Here is a 14,159-nt window from a genome sequence, read left to right on the forward strand (position 1 = left end):
AGGATACATTAGAGATAAGGGGCCAGGGAGATTGCTGAAGCCTGTGTTTAAAGTGGATTGCATTTGGATGTGCAAAGACTAGGAGAGGAATTGCGACCGGACCCAGCATAAGCGGAGGCACGGAGGTGGGAGAGAAACAGGCATGTGAAGAGGGTGCAGGGCAGCCCAGCAAGCGGGGAGCAGAGACTCGTGGACGGGAAGGAAGGGAATTGAGCCTGGAGAGCTAAGTTCAGGCCAAGCTCTGGTAGGGCTTGAATGCCGTGCTAAAGACTTTGGACTTGACAGGAGATGAGGGGCATGGAGGATCTGAGGGCAGGGGAGGGCTGTAATCAGACTTGTGCTTTAGAAAACATGTACATAGATCTCAGAAGTTTCAGAGTTAGGATCGTTTCAGTGATCGTCTGAGCTAGTATTTCCCAAGCGGGAACATTTGCAGAGCTCGATTTCAGCCGGACTTCATGTTTTATAGGGCTTTCCAGGTGGTGCTAGTGGTAAAGAGCCCACCAATGCAGGTAGACGTAAGAGATGTGGGTTGGATCCCTGATTTGGGAAGATGCCCTGGAGGAGGGCATGGCAACCCACTCTAGTATTCTTGCCTGGAGAACCCCATGGACAAGAGGAGCCTGGCGGGCTAGAGTCCATGGGGTTACACGGAGTCAGACACCACTGAAGCGACTTAATACACACACATAATAAAAGTAGCCTTGGTGGCTAATTTTTTAAAAAAATGCTAGATGAAATAAACATAACGGGTTTCCCTCTTTCCCCTGGACTTTGGCCCCAGCTATAGTCCCCTCTCTTTCTCCTTGTAAACCTCTCCGAGTCACTGATCAGCTGAAGTCTACTGCGCATCTTAAGTGAAGGCTGCAGTCAGCTGCTTTGCCAAGTTTACTGACCACACAGAAGCCCAGCCTGTGGGTGTGGGCACCTTGTGGCATGAGATTCCACTGACTCTCATGTTCATTTCTGATCCAGTGCCTCCTTGTGGTGGAAAAAGAGAGCGGGGGAGGTCAATGACACCAGTCCAAAGAGTGGGCAAGAGCAGTTCCTTGAAAACATATTTTTGGATCTCCCAGCAAGGTAGACCTGCTAGGTATTTACGTAAAGTTGTATTTTTCTGCAATTTGAGGTTTCCTGTGGACAAAGAGGCCTGAGTAATGCGAAGTTTCCCTGCCTGACAGTTCCTAAAGCCGGCCACGTAAAGGAATCTTTGTCACTGTTTAGAAAATAACTCACATTTACCCTGAAAACCCAGGGGATTCACGTCCGGGGTCTGGCATAATAAATAGCAGCTGTCAGCAGCTTGACACCCGGGCCTGCAGCCCTGAAAGCGGAGGCCGCGAGGGGATAGCGGAGTCTCCGCCACCCTCTCTCTGCTGCGGAGAAACAGCTTTAACTTGGGAAGGAGGCTGAACGCACAGGCCTGCCCCTCTGAAACGGAATAGGAAATGTGGGGTAGCCACATGAGTTTCTATTTTAAAAAATGTTTCTGTTTTACCAATATTCCCTTTGGGCCAGCCAAGCACAGTCTATGCACCAGTAAAACTGAACCAGACACAGTAAGGCAGAAGCTGAGAAATGAATTTATCCACATTTGGGGGCCCTGAACTGGGTAAATCTGAAGAACAAATGCACTTAGTTAATAGAGTACTTGCTTTCCCTCCATTTTTGGGGGGACTAGCCTACAGAGCAGTGGCTTCTAGGTGGCACTAGTGGTAAAGAACCCACCTGTCAGTCCAAGAGATGCAAGAGACATGGGTTCGATCCCTGGGTGGGAAAGATCCCCTGGAGAAGGCCATGGCAACCCACTCCAGTATTCTTGCCTGGAGAATCCCATGGACAGACGGAACCTGGCAGGCTGCAGTCCATAGTGTCGAACGTGACTGAAGTGACTTAGCATGCACGCATGCAGAGCAGTAGGTTTGCATTTTAAAGGTCTTGAAAAGCATTCCCAAGCGCTGACTGAGGAAGGTTGTCTCTCAACTCTACATTATGTAATCAAAACGCATTTAATGAACAGTCCCTGCTGCCTGCAGGGGACACTTGGAGGCACTTTACAGTTAAAGCTAAAAAGATTATGATCCAGGTCATCAAGCAGTTTATAAATGCATAGGTCCCTGATGGTCCAAGACTGTCTTTTTCAAACCCTCTGTTACCGATCCCAAAGGTACTCTACTCATCTGCTCAGGCCTGAACACAGACTCTCCCTTCCTGCGAGCCCCTGAGGGTCTCAGGCCCACGTGTCACTAACTCTGGATCATTGCACTCACACGCCTTCCCCTAGAACATCACTTGTCCCAAATCCTTAGGTCTGTGTATTGATGCCCTTTCTGCCCTGTACTTCATCATTCTTTACCATTTTATCATCCCCTTGCCTTGTGCTGCCCTAACACTCAAATGTTGGACAGGAGGTGAGGCATCTCCTTTGATAGGGTTCCGTCCTAGGGCAGGATTTCAGCTCAGTGTGGCTGAAACCTAGGCTTCTTGGGGCTGCTCCCGGCTGAGGGCCTGTTAGGCCTTTACTGTGGACTTTTTTTTTTTTGCGATGAAATCTAGTGATCGCTAGGTGGCGCTCAATAACAAAAGAGGTAGAAACAGACTCGGAATGAAATTAAACCGTTAATAGGAGTCCGAACTGATTTCTGTCTCCTTAAAAACTGCGGAGAAGAACTGAGACTCTTGATGAAAGTGAAAGAGAAGGGTGAAAAAGCTGGCTTAAAGCTCAACATTCAGAAAACTAAGATCATGGCATCCGGTCCCATCACTTCATGGCAAATAGATGGGGAAACACTGGAAACAGTGACAAACTTTATTTTCCTGGGCTCCAAAATCACTGAAGATGGTGACTGAAGCCATGAAATTAAAAGATGCTGGCTCCTTCGAAGAAAAGCTATGACCAACCTAGACAGCATATTCAAAAGCAGAGATATTACTTTGCCAACAAAGGTCTGGCTACTCAAAGCTATGGTTTTTCCAGTGGTCATGTATGGATGTGAGAGTTGGACCACAAAGAAAGCTGAGCAGTGAAGAATTGATGCTTTTGAACTGTGGTGTTGGAGAAGACTCTTGAGAGTCCCTTGGACTGCAAGGAGATCCAACCAGTCTATCCTAATGGAGATCAGTCCTGGGTGTTCATTGGAAGGACTGATGCTGAAGCTGAAACTCCAATCCTTTGGCCACATGATGTGAACTGACTCCTTGGAAAAGACCCTGATGCTGGGAAAGATTGAAGGAGGGAGGAGATCTGGACGACAGAGGATGAGATGGCTGGATGGCATCACTGACTCAATGGACATGAGTTTGAGTAAGCTCTGGGAGTTGGTGATGGACAGGGAGGCCTGGCGTGCTGCAGTCCATGGGGTCGCAGAGTCGGACATGACTGAGAGACTGAACTGAGCTGAAAAACTGCGGTGCTGAGCGCGCCGGGAGGTGCAGGGAGGTGAGGTCTGTCAGGAATCGGGCGGTGGGAGGAGCAGCTCCAGAGGACCGGTCATAGAGCCATTAGGACTCTGACCACCACGGCAGCTCTGGCCTGGCCGGCTGGAGGGTATATTGCAAACTGCTAGCTCATCTTTTCCCATTTCAGAAAGGCAGAGCCGGGGCTCTGGAGTTCCCAGGAGGCTGAGACCAAGTCTGAAAGGAGTGGAAAGCAGGGGCCCCATCTTTCCCCAACCATGGAGGCTTTGCAGTCCTGGTTTTGTTGGTGGGGAGGAGGGGGTGTCATTCGTTTGCTTGGGGCATCAGAGAATGACACACTCACACATCCCAATCCATATAATCTGCAGGGGGACTGGATACACAGTTTTGACCGCCATACTTTTAGGAACTTAAGAACATGTTTTAAATTCTTTGAAATCAGAAAAAAAAATTTAATACAATGCAGCCTGGATTATATTTGTCGCTATACCACTGCAGATAGGATATATAATTTTAAATATTAATTAATATTAATGTTTGAAATTAATATGCATGAAGCAAAGGGTCTAGAGCCCAGGGAATCCTTAGACAGCCTGACCTTCTGACTGCTCGTTCTTAAGTCATGAGTATCGATTCAGTGCTTGGTGCTGAGTGCTTAGTCATTTGAATAACTATGGTGCCCTTCTGGGGTTTCATCTGAGATATAATGCAGATGCCTCACCTTCCACACATGTCCATCTGGCTTGTTTTCCTAAATTCTGAGGACTTCTGTGGGCTTGGCTTCACTTGCTGTGGAGTTAACCTGCTCATCCTTGCTGTCAACGCCCAAGCACCCTGGGCGAGAAGAACTGGCTGCTAGCAATTGTTTGTGGCCTTGGAATGTGGGTTAGCATCTTTGAGACCCATTTCTTCCCTCTATAAAAAGAGGTATTTAAAGAAAGTGATCACTAATATTCCTCCAGATTAAATATAATAAATCTCCCATTTGAGGTGTCCTACTGGAACAAAGCTAGCAGGAGATGTAGCCAGGCTCCAGAATTACTGTGCAGGTCAGTGACTAAAAGAACTTAAAAAAAAACAACAACTACATTTAAGTTCATATTTATCATTTTACTATTATTTTATTATTGGCAAGAAATGTTTTGCTTATGACTTATTGCTGAAGGGTAGGATTAGGAATAATTATTTGATGATACATAGGACCATGCTCATGGCTGTTGGAGCATACACTCCAAGTTTGTGGAATCGAGTCAGTTATCCATGGGACTTTTTTCTGGCTTGAAGGGGCATGTGATAAGAAGCTTGGGTTTCAGTTCAATGTTCTACTATTCTCAAGAACAACTACTGCAGCCTGTTTATAGTAGGCTTTCAGGAACACTTCCAAGGCAAACACACGTAGCTTATCCTGGACAAAAGGCTGAAGAATGATCTCCTCTCTCAGTCATTTTTTATATTTACCAAACCGAGGGATTCTGGGTGCACTGATCTTAGGGCCTGAGTGTCCCAGGACAGATGGGGACCCCGACAGCAGCATGGGAGGTGGCCCTGCAGCTGGGCAGAAGCCCAGGCTCGCCTGGAGGGTTTGCGTTAAGGGTTGGATGAAGGACCCTAGCAGCTTCTTAAGGAAGCTCCATGGGGTGGTTGGGGTGGGCTGAGGGCACAGGTTGAAACTCCGGAGCGGGCAAAAGCTGTCTGGCCGTCCAGCTGGCACTGTGGTTCCCTAGTGGAAGCAGGCGTTAGCAGAAAATCCCCTACGATGGCAGCACAGGAAACACAGGGCAGCAGGAGACACAGCCAGAGACGGAGATGGGGGAGGCTGGGGAGAGCCTCCTGGAGGAGAGCCCTGAGGCTGCCCCAGCTGGGAGTGCACTCCTAGCAGGGACAGCAGAACATGGAAAGGGAAGCTTAGGACTTTCGTTTCTGAGAATTTTTTTTTTTTTATCCTAGAATATGGTAAAATATTGTAGGAAATTTCGCTTGGTGAGATGTAGAACCTAATAGTTCATTTAGGTTTCATTAGCCTGAAGTGTGTTGTCACCTTTTCTAAGTGGATTAAACACTTGGTTGCTTAAACCAAGTGATTAAACCCAGTTGCTGTTGTTTAGCTGCTAAGGCATAAGCCGACTCTTTGCAACCCCATGGACTGTAGCCCGCCAGGCTCCTCCGTCCATGGGATTTCCCAGGCAAGAGTGCTGGAGTGGGTTGCCATTTCCTTCTCCAGTAGGAGGAGGGTTAATAAGATTCCTTTTCACAAAAAGGCAGTAGGTAGAGTTGAGGGAAGCACATAAAACTGCCTTTGAATTCAGTTCCAGCCCTTGGTGACTGTTTAACAGTAAAACGTAAGTTACTTACACTTTTAGGAAACACAGTTTCTTCAACTATGGAACGGGGGTGGGGGGGGGGGGGGAAATAACTTTGTGTAGTTATTTATTAAGATAAAAAATTTGTGTTAATTAACAGCGATTACCATTTTTATTGTCATTGTGATGAGTGACAACTACCACCTTCGCAGAGCTGGTGACTAAGTGCGAGTCTTACAAATTATGCACTTTCCAGAGAAAATGAGCATTGACCCACATTCTGGCTGGAAGCATCTTGGATGCCAGACTGTAATTAATTTCAATGTTTACCACTTACGAGCCTTGAGGTCTGCCTGTTTCTGAGGAAGATTTTTAGGAATTCAAGAAGAGAAGAAGTTGGAATAAGTTACAAGGAGTTTTGCATTTTTGAAATCTTCAACCTGCACAGCTAACTGGCGTAAAAGCCCTACATGCTTCTGAAGAATTTTCATAGCAGCTTAAATGAAAGACGACCCTAGTGGCCGGGGATGCCAGCAGAATACTGAGCAAGCTGTGATTTATTCAGCTTCTCAGTTGATAAATCAGATGGTTCTAACATTGGTTTAGACTTTTTATATCACAGATTCATTTATTCAGGGAGTTTCAAAAGGTGAAAGGCAAACCGCATGCTGTACCAACAGCGCGTGGCTTCTCCTACCTGTCTGCGCCTCTGAGATGCTCTCTGCCCTAACCGCTGCTGACCCTTCTTTAGAGGACGCAGCCCCACATCCTGGTGCTGATCTGAATGTGGAATGAGACTCACCTGGAAATCTCCGGAGGATTTTCAAATTCTCTCTTCCTGCTCTTTAGTCCCCAAGTAGTAAAGGAAGAATATTCCCCCCTCCCAGCACTGCTACCCCAATCCACTTTCCACCCTGACATTAGGCCAAAAGAAAAGAAAAAGACTGGATTGGGTTTTGTTTCAAATTTTGCAAATACACCTAAATAATTGGTCTGTCTGGGCACTGCCTATAAATATATTACAATTGGGGCAAAGAAAAGAAATGCTACATCCTCTGACTGTTAAGCCGTCTGGGACTGTTAAGCTCAACTCATCTTTACCCAGGCTTCTTTTCTTGACCTCTCTTTCCTTACTGTGAAACCGAGAAGGACCCTGTGGGGCTCCTGGCCACAGAAACTTTTCTGTGTCCCCCATTTCTTGTATGGAACAGACTCCAGCCTCCATGACCTTCCCTGAGTTCCCAAGGGCAGATTCGAACAGTTGCTAATCACAGAAGGGAAGGGATACAGTCTTGGGAGGAGCAGCCAAGAATCAATAGCGTAGCCTTCAGGCAGGGTCCTGGTTCCGCTCAAGGGATATACAGAACACTATCTTTTGAGGTCTTTATAGAACTCAATGGACATGAGTTTGAGCACGCTCTGGCAGTTGGTGATGGACAGGGAAGCCTGGCGTGCTGCAGTCCATGGGGTCGCAGAGTCGGTCATGACTGGGTGACTGAACAACAAGAATAGAACTAAAACCCCCAATAAATAGAAGAATTAGCTTCTTCATTTCAGGGAAGGCCACCTGAGACCAGCCTTCAAGAGACCTCCTGAGACCAGATTAAAGGAGTGCGTGCCCTGCACACAGCCTAGGCTTATCAGCAACCTCATACTTGAACCACTGCTATAAAACTCCTTACCAAATCCCACCAGGTTGCTACACACAGTCTTGAGGGGCATGAATCCACTGTGTCCCCCTTTGCCTGGCAAAGCAATAAAGCAATCCTTTTCTGCTTCACACGAAACTCTTGTCTCTCAGGTTTGATTTGGCACCAGTGCACAGAGGCCAAAGTTTTGGCATCCAGAGTAAGACTTTAGAAAACTTGTAACGTCTTCCTCTATCTGTTTAAGATGGAAATCTCTTTAAAGCTTCCTGCCAGAATTTGGACTCCTTACTTTCTGCAGGACCTGGGAGCCATCCCTTTGACCTGTAATCATCAAGGAAGATAGCACCCCTTACCTTCCAGTATCTGTGGAAGGGTTAGAGCCTTGCTCCAGTTTGTAAGATGGGAGGTGGACAGGGCGTGTTGACTTCCTCATTTCCCATATCGTTGCTATCTCACAGAAATGTGGCCTCTGCTCCTGCTCCTCCACTAGATTGCTTTTGCAGAGGATTCTAACGACCTATGAACTGTCAGCTTAAAGGAACTTCACCTATTCTTCACTCACCCAAATGCATCCTTTCAGTATTGTCCCCACTCAGGCCTCCAGACGCCTACTTCATAGGTTAGAGGTCAATTCACCTAATATCCATTTCCATAAAATTGGCTTCCCCAAAAATGTCTTTTGAAATATTTTTATATCTTTAAGGCATTTTATTAATTTTGCCCTTCATCTTTTAAAAATGAGTTACTTTATGTGTCCTTTGTAACTATTTATAGATTTTTAACAAGTATTTTCTAAATTTTCAGCATTTTATGAATGATAAACTCTATGTGTTTTTACTTTATCATCTTGGGAATGCTTTAAGCATTTAGTTTGAAGACTTTCACAATGTTTTTTTAAAGTTTAAAAATCCATAAATCATGAGGGGAGCTGGGGGAGAAAGAACAGAAAAATGGGCCCCAGAGAAGATGCAAATAGATTGAACAGGCGCTGTTAACAACCTGGCTTTGAGCTGCTGTAAGCAGATAGGATGGGGTTCCCGGGAGATAGAACCAGGCATGGCTTTATTGACATAAGAGAAGCCACCTTGGCCTAAGCTATTTTGTGATCTAAGCCTGGCTACAGTGTTTGCCCTTGAACAGTTTTCAGTAATTAACCTTAAGGGAACAAAAGAATGCAGAAACAAACAGCAGGAGAAATAACAAAGATAACGTATCAGTTTTAAAGTTACAAACCTGTAGCAAAGACAACAGATCAGTTGTAAGGACTCCCAGTTCTGTTTCAGTGGGAAAGATTAGCCTGAAGCTTCAGCCTCCAGGTCACCCGGAACCTGAGGGAAGATGATGTTGACCTTTTCTGACCCTGCTGACTTCCATCAACTAAAGTTCTGACTCCGTTAACCTTTGTCCTAATTTTGTCCTTAATTCTCCTCTTCTCAAGCCCCTCATGAATATGCATGTACCTTCGGCTTAAAACTTCCCCCGCTTTGCGGTTGGGGAGACACTGCTTTGGGAAGGATCCATGGGGTTCTCCTTACTGCTGCACGTAACGCGTCCTTACTTCTATTCTTTGGCTGCTGCTGCTGCTGCTCAGTCGCTTCAGTCGTGTCCGACTCTGTGCGACCCCATAGACGGCAGCCCATCAGGCTCTCCATCCCTGGGATTCTCCAGGCCAAAAATACTGGAGTGGGTTGCCATTTCCTTTTCCAATTCATGAAAGTGAAAAGTGAAAGTGAAGTCGCTCAGTTGTGCCCGACTCTTCGCGACCCCATGGACTGCAGCCCACCAGGCTCCTCTGTCCTTGAGATTTTCCAGGCAAGAGTACTGGAGTGGGGTGCCATTGCCTTGTCCGCTTGGTTGTGTTATTTAGCTAGACACCCACCAAGAGGGAAACCTTGTGTCTGGGATAACACTGCCTCATTCTTGCCTTCCCTTCCTTCTATGCTGAGCATCTATCTTTACTTTGTATCCAAAGCTCCTTTCACAGTGGGAGAAGTACCCTGCCACTCCTAGGAATCTCTTTACTTTCCTCTTGCCCTTTCTAGACTAGCCCCACCCTGAAACTGAGCTGGACACTGTGGGGTTCCTGGACATGGAAGCCTCTCTGTGTTCCCTGTTTCTTTTCTATTGAAACAGAGTCTAGTCTCCATGACTGCCTGAGCTCCAAAGGGCAGATTCAGTCAGTTCAGTTCAGTCGATCCGTCATGTCTGACTCTGCAACCCCATGGACTGCAGCACGCCAGGCTTCCCTGTTCATCACCAACTTCCGGACCTTAGTCAAACTCATGTCCATTGAGTCGGTGATGCCATCCAACCATCTCGCCCTCTGTCGTCCCCTTCTCCTGCCTTCAATCTTTCCCAGCATTAGGGTCTTTTCTAAGGAGTCAGTTCTTCCAATCAGGTGGTCAAAAGATTGGAGTTTCAGCTTCAACATCAGTTCTTCCAATGAATATTCAGGAATGATTTCCTTTAGGATGGACTGCTTGGATCTCCTTTCAGTCCAAGGGACTCTCAAGCATCTTCTCCAACACCACAGTTCATAAGCATCAATTCTTTGACACTCAGCTTTCTTTATGGTCCAACTCTGACATCTATACTTGACTACTGGAAAAATCATAGCTTTGACTAGATGGACCTTTGTTGGCAAAGTAATGTCTCTGCTTTTTAATATGCTGTCTAGGCTGATCATAACTTTCCTTCCAAGGAGTAAGCATGTTTTAATTTCATGGCTGCAATCACCATCTGCAGTGATTTTGGAGCCCAGAAAAATAAAGTCAGCCACTGTTTCCACTGTTTCCCCATCTATTTGCCATGCAGTGATGGGACTGGATGCCATGATATTAGTTTTTTGAATGCTGAATTTTTGATTAGCAGTGTCCTGATCTGTGATCTCCCTTACTATGTGCTGGGGAATGGGCACTGCTGAGAATCAGCCAAGCCTTATACACCAGAAGAGACCACACCGGCTACAGAGCCAGAGGCTGTATAAATTAGAATCTGAATCCTTGTTGTCTAGGAAGCTGAAGTAATTATCTTCACTAGGGGTCCAGGGAGCTGAGAGGCAGCACAATCAGGTGGTTGCACTGGTTTACTCTACGAGGAAGACATTTTAATCAGCTTGCCTGTCAGTCACCATGACAGCTTACACTCAAATACACCACCACAAGCAGAAAGTCTGGATTAGCTAGTCACGCTGAAAAACTGGGAGCAAAATAGCTGTCATCTTCTAGATTTAAAAAAAAAAAAGAGGAAGAAAACTATTGAAAACCATGTGCATATTTTCCCTTAATAAGGGAAAGCCCATTTCTTCTATAATCAAAATACTAATTTTGTGCATATTTCTCCAAACTAAAATTGTATAGGAGAACTAACGCTATAAACACTTTACTGTACAATGAGTATACGGGTGTTCTTTTTGTTTTAAGAACAACATTTTACATTTCAAGTTCAAGAAGTTTTATAAAATGAATAAATTCGTAGAAGTATGGAATTAATGAACTCTGCAGAAGCATTTTCATACTGTTCATGGGGTTCTCAAGGCAAGAATACTGAAGTGGTTTGCCATTCCGTTCTCCAGTGGACCGCATTCTGTCAGACCTCTCCACCATGACCTGTCTGTCTTGTAGTGTTGGAGAAGACTCTTGAGAGTCCCTTGGACTGCAAGGAGATCCAACCAGTCCATCCTAAAGGAGATCAGTCCTGAATATTCATTGGAAGGACTGATGCTAAAGCTGAAACTACAATTCTTTGGCCACCTGATTGGAAGGACTAACTCATTTGAAAAGACCCTGATGCTGGAAAAGATTGAAGGAGGGAGGAGATCTGGACGACAGAGGATGAGATGGTTGGACGGCATCATCGACTCAATAGACATGAGTTTGAACAGACTCTGGGAGATGGTGAAGGACAGGGAGGCCTGGCCTGCTGCAGTTCATGGGGTCACAAAGAGTCGGACACGACTGAGTGAATGAACCATAAAATAAAGCATATCGGAAAGTGCTCATTAGAAAGTCTTTGAAGGAAAAAGGAATAGCTTTGACCCCAGCATTGTTGTAAGGTGACCATCCTTGGCCACTGGGCATGTTCCTTTGGGCAGGGACTTTCACATATTTACAGTTCATAACTGTGGTAAATGAACGGTGGTTGTTTTGGGTTACACGTGTGTAGAAGATGGTCACGGTTTAATCAGTCTCAGCCAGTTGCTGGTCACTTGGGTGACTCTTCACTTTGCTTTCTGTGAAATGACTAAACCAGCGAGGTAGGAGGAAGCCCCACCTGCTCCCACCTTGTCCAGCTCCCTGTCGAATGGAAGGAGCATTTCTGGGGGTAGATGGCACAGCGGCTTCTCAGTATAAATAGGATCCCTTCTGAATACCGGATTTATCCACTTTTGATTTATGTAGTTCATAAAGTTCTTTGTTATTTATTTTAAACTTTTATAAAATAATTTTTGGCTTTCTAAATCTGCTGTCTTCCAGCTCGCTGGTTTAGGGAGTACTTATGTCCTGGCTGGCTCACAATAGTCATTCTTGGCAGACCTTGTCCATCTATCCATCTGTCCATTCATTCAATTATTCTATGAGTCTCCAATGTATCAAAAATTCAGAGCTTCTGAATTTTCCAACTGTCTAGCCAGACAAAGAGTAAGGTAATGTTCCAGGCTGCCCAATGCTTTCTAGCTTCCCCTACTGTTCTACCATTAAAGTAATCAGTGTAAATTTTGGCTTCAGGAAGGACCAGGTGGCACTAGCAGTAAAGAAGTCTCACCTGCCTGCCAGTGAGAAGACATAAGAGATGCAGGTTCAGTGCCTGGGTCAGGAAGATCCCCTGGAGGAGGGCATGACAACCTACTCCAGTATTCTTGCCTGGAGAATTCCATGCAACCATAGGGCTGCAGAAGAATCAGACATGACTAAAGTGACTTAGCAAGCATGCAGGGACTAAAGTCCATGTTAGCACTGTCTCATTTCTCTTGCTCTTGGCTTCTTAGAGGAAAGGCTGCACAGCAGAACTGGTCATGAGAAATTGGTGAAATAATTTCAGTTGACCCTCCACGCAAATACCTTGTCATGGTGCTTGTCATTGTTCCCACTGGTACCCTGTTCATATCACAAAGTATGAGCCCATTTACTAATGACGGGGCTATCACATTAACCACTAACATTTGTTAGTCAAACACAGTGTGTCAACAGTGACGCCAAGTATTGTAAATATAATTTTGATTGGTCCTCACAACTGTCACTATCTCCATTGTTCCTGTTGTGGAGATGGAGTGTTGCTGTTAGTGAAACCAAGCAGGACACTGTGGAGCTCCTGGGTATGGAAGCATTTCTGTGTCCTCTGTTTCTCGTTTGTAAGGAACAGACTCCAGCCAGCATGACCTTCCCTGAGTTTCAAAGGGCAGGTTTAAATAGTCCTAATCAGGGGAGGCAGAGGGTGCTCAGACAAGGGAGGAGCAGTCAGGAAGCAACAGTGCAGCCTCGGGGCAAGATCCTGGTTCCGCCTCAAGGGATACACAGAACAGTATTTTTGAGCTCTTTTAGAAACTAAAACCCCAAACAAATGGAAGATGTCAGCATTCTTCCTTCCGGAGAAGATCAGAGTATGATAACCTCTATAAGCTCATCCAGACAGCACCTGAGGACAGATGAAAGACACCCCAGAAGCTTATCAGGGGACCTCTTGAAGCCAGAATAAAGGAATGTAGGCCTGGTAGAACCCAGTCCTTATCAGCAACCCTGCCCTTGGATGATTGCTATAAAACTCCTCACCAGATCCCTCCCCCAACTCTGGGTTGGGACACAGTTTTGAGAGGCATGTGACTGCTGGCCCCCTTTACAGTGACATTATTCTTTTCTGCTTCACATTTGGCACACATGCACAAAGACTGCGTTTCCAGCGTCTTCAGCATACAGATTCAGGACCATGGTCTTACAAAGGCATGGCTTTCTGCAGTGCTTCCTCCCAGCATCACCAGGGTCTCCTGTGCATCACTGGCAAATGCATTACCAGCCTCCTGCCCTGTTTCTAAGAGGCGCCCGGTTCCCCTGCCTCAACTGGGCTCCTCGCTTGATCTCCTGTTGTTGGAAGGGTCTCTCTGCTGTCTGTCAGCTCCGCAGGGAAGAAAGGGAGAGGACTGGGCCCTTGCCTCTCTTATGCTAACTTCTCCCTATATATGTTTCTGTTTTCAATTGACTGGAAAAAATTGGTCTTCTGATTTCAACTGGCAGGGACCCCCTGGAAGTTTTCAGGGGAAGAGGAGGTATCTTACTAGCATTTAGGAGGTCTTTGATTTCCTAGGGGGTCCAGAGGGTTTGCTTAGCTGCTTGTATTCAAAGGTAAGTGCTTCGGGGCTCAGCACCTTCAGGGCTTTCTGTCTTTTTAATAATCCTATTTATTAAGGTAGGAGCCAATTTTCTTAAAGTTGCTCAAAGTTCTGCTCGGTCAAAGATAAGTATCTCCCAACAGAGGCTTTTTGTTTGCATTTTGCCCAAGGCCTATCTCTCTGCTTTCAGTCTGGGGAAATCCTGGGAGGATGTTAGAGACCCACTTCACTAATTCGTGGCCAATTAGGAAGCTTTGTTTTGAACCTGACTCGAAGGTCGCTTTGCCAGTAGATTTGGAGCCTTGCCCGCTTGCACTCCGGGGAATTAAAAAAATTTCCTTCAGTTGGTTAGAAAACAGAATTTTGAAGCTAATGGTGGAAACAGTTCCCACTTTGGGCATAGCTTCTTACACTGATACAATACACTATGCTTTATTATCAGAACAAATGTTTGCTTTCTATTATGTAGCT

The 14,159-nt window shown here is 45.8% G+C and overlaps 1 protein-coding gene across 1 annotated transcript in view; it reads right to left on the reverse strand.

The window, feature by feature from the left end:
• Positions 1-14,159, reverse strand: part of IMPG1 (interphotoreceptor matrix proteoglycan 1) — a 156,017-nt gene that overhangs the window by 13,620 nt on the left and 128,238 nt on the right.

Source organism: Budorcas taxicolor, chromosome 9 (genome assembly GCF_023091745.1).
Source record: "Budorcas taxicolor isolate Tak-1 chromosome 9, Takin1.1, whole genome shotgun sequence".
NCBI classification, from domain to species: domain Eukaryota; kingdom Metazoa; phylum Chordata; class Mammalia; order Artiodactyla; family Bovidae; genus Budorcas; species Budorcas taxicolor.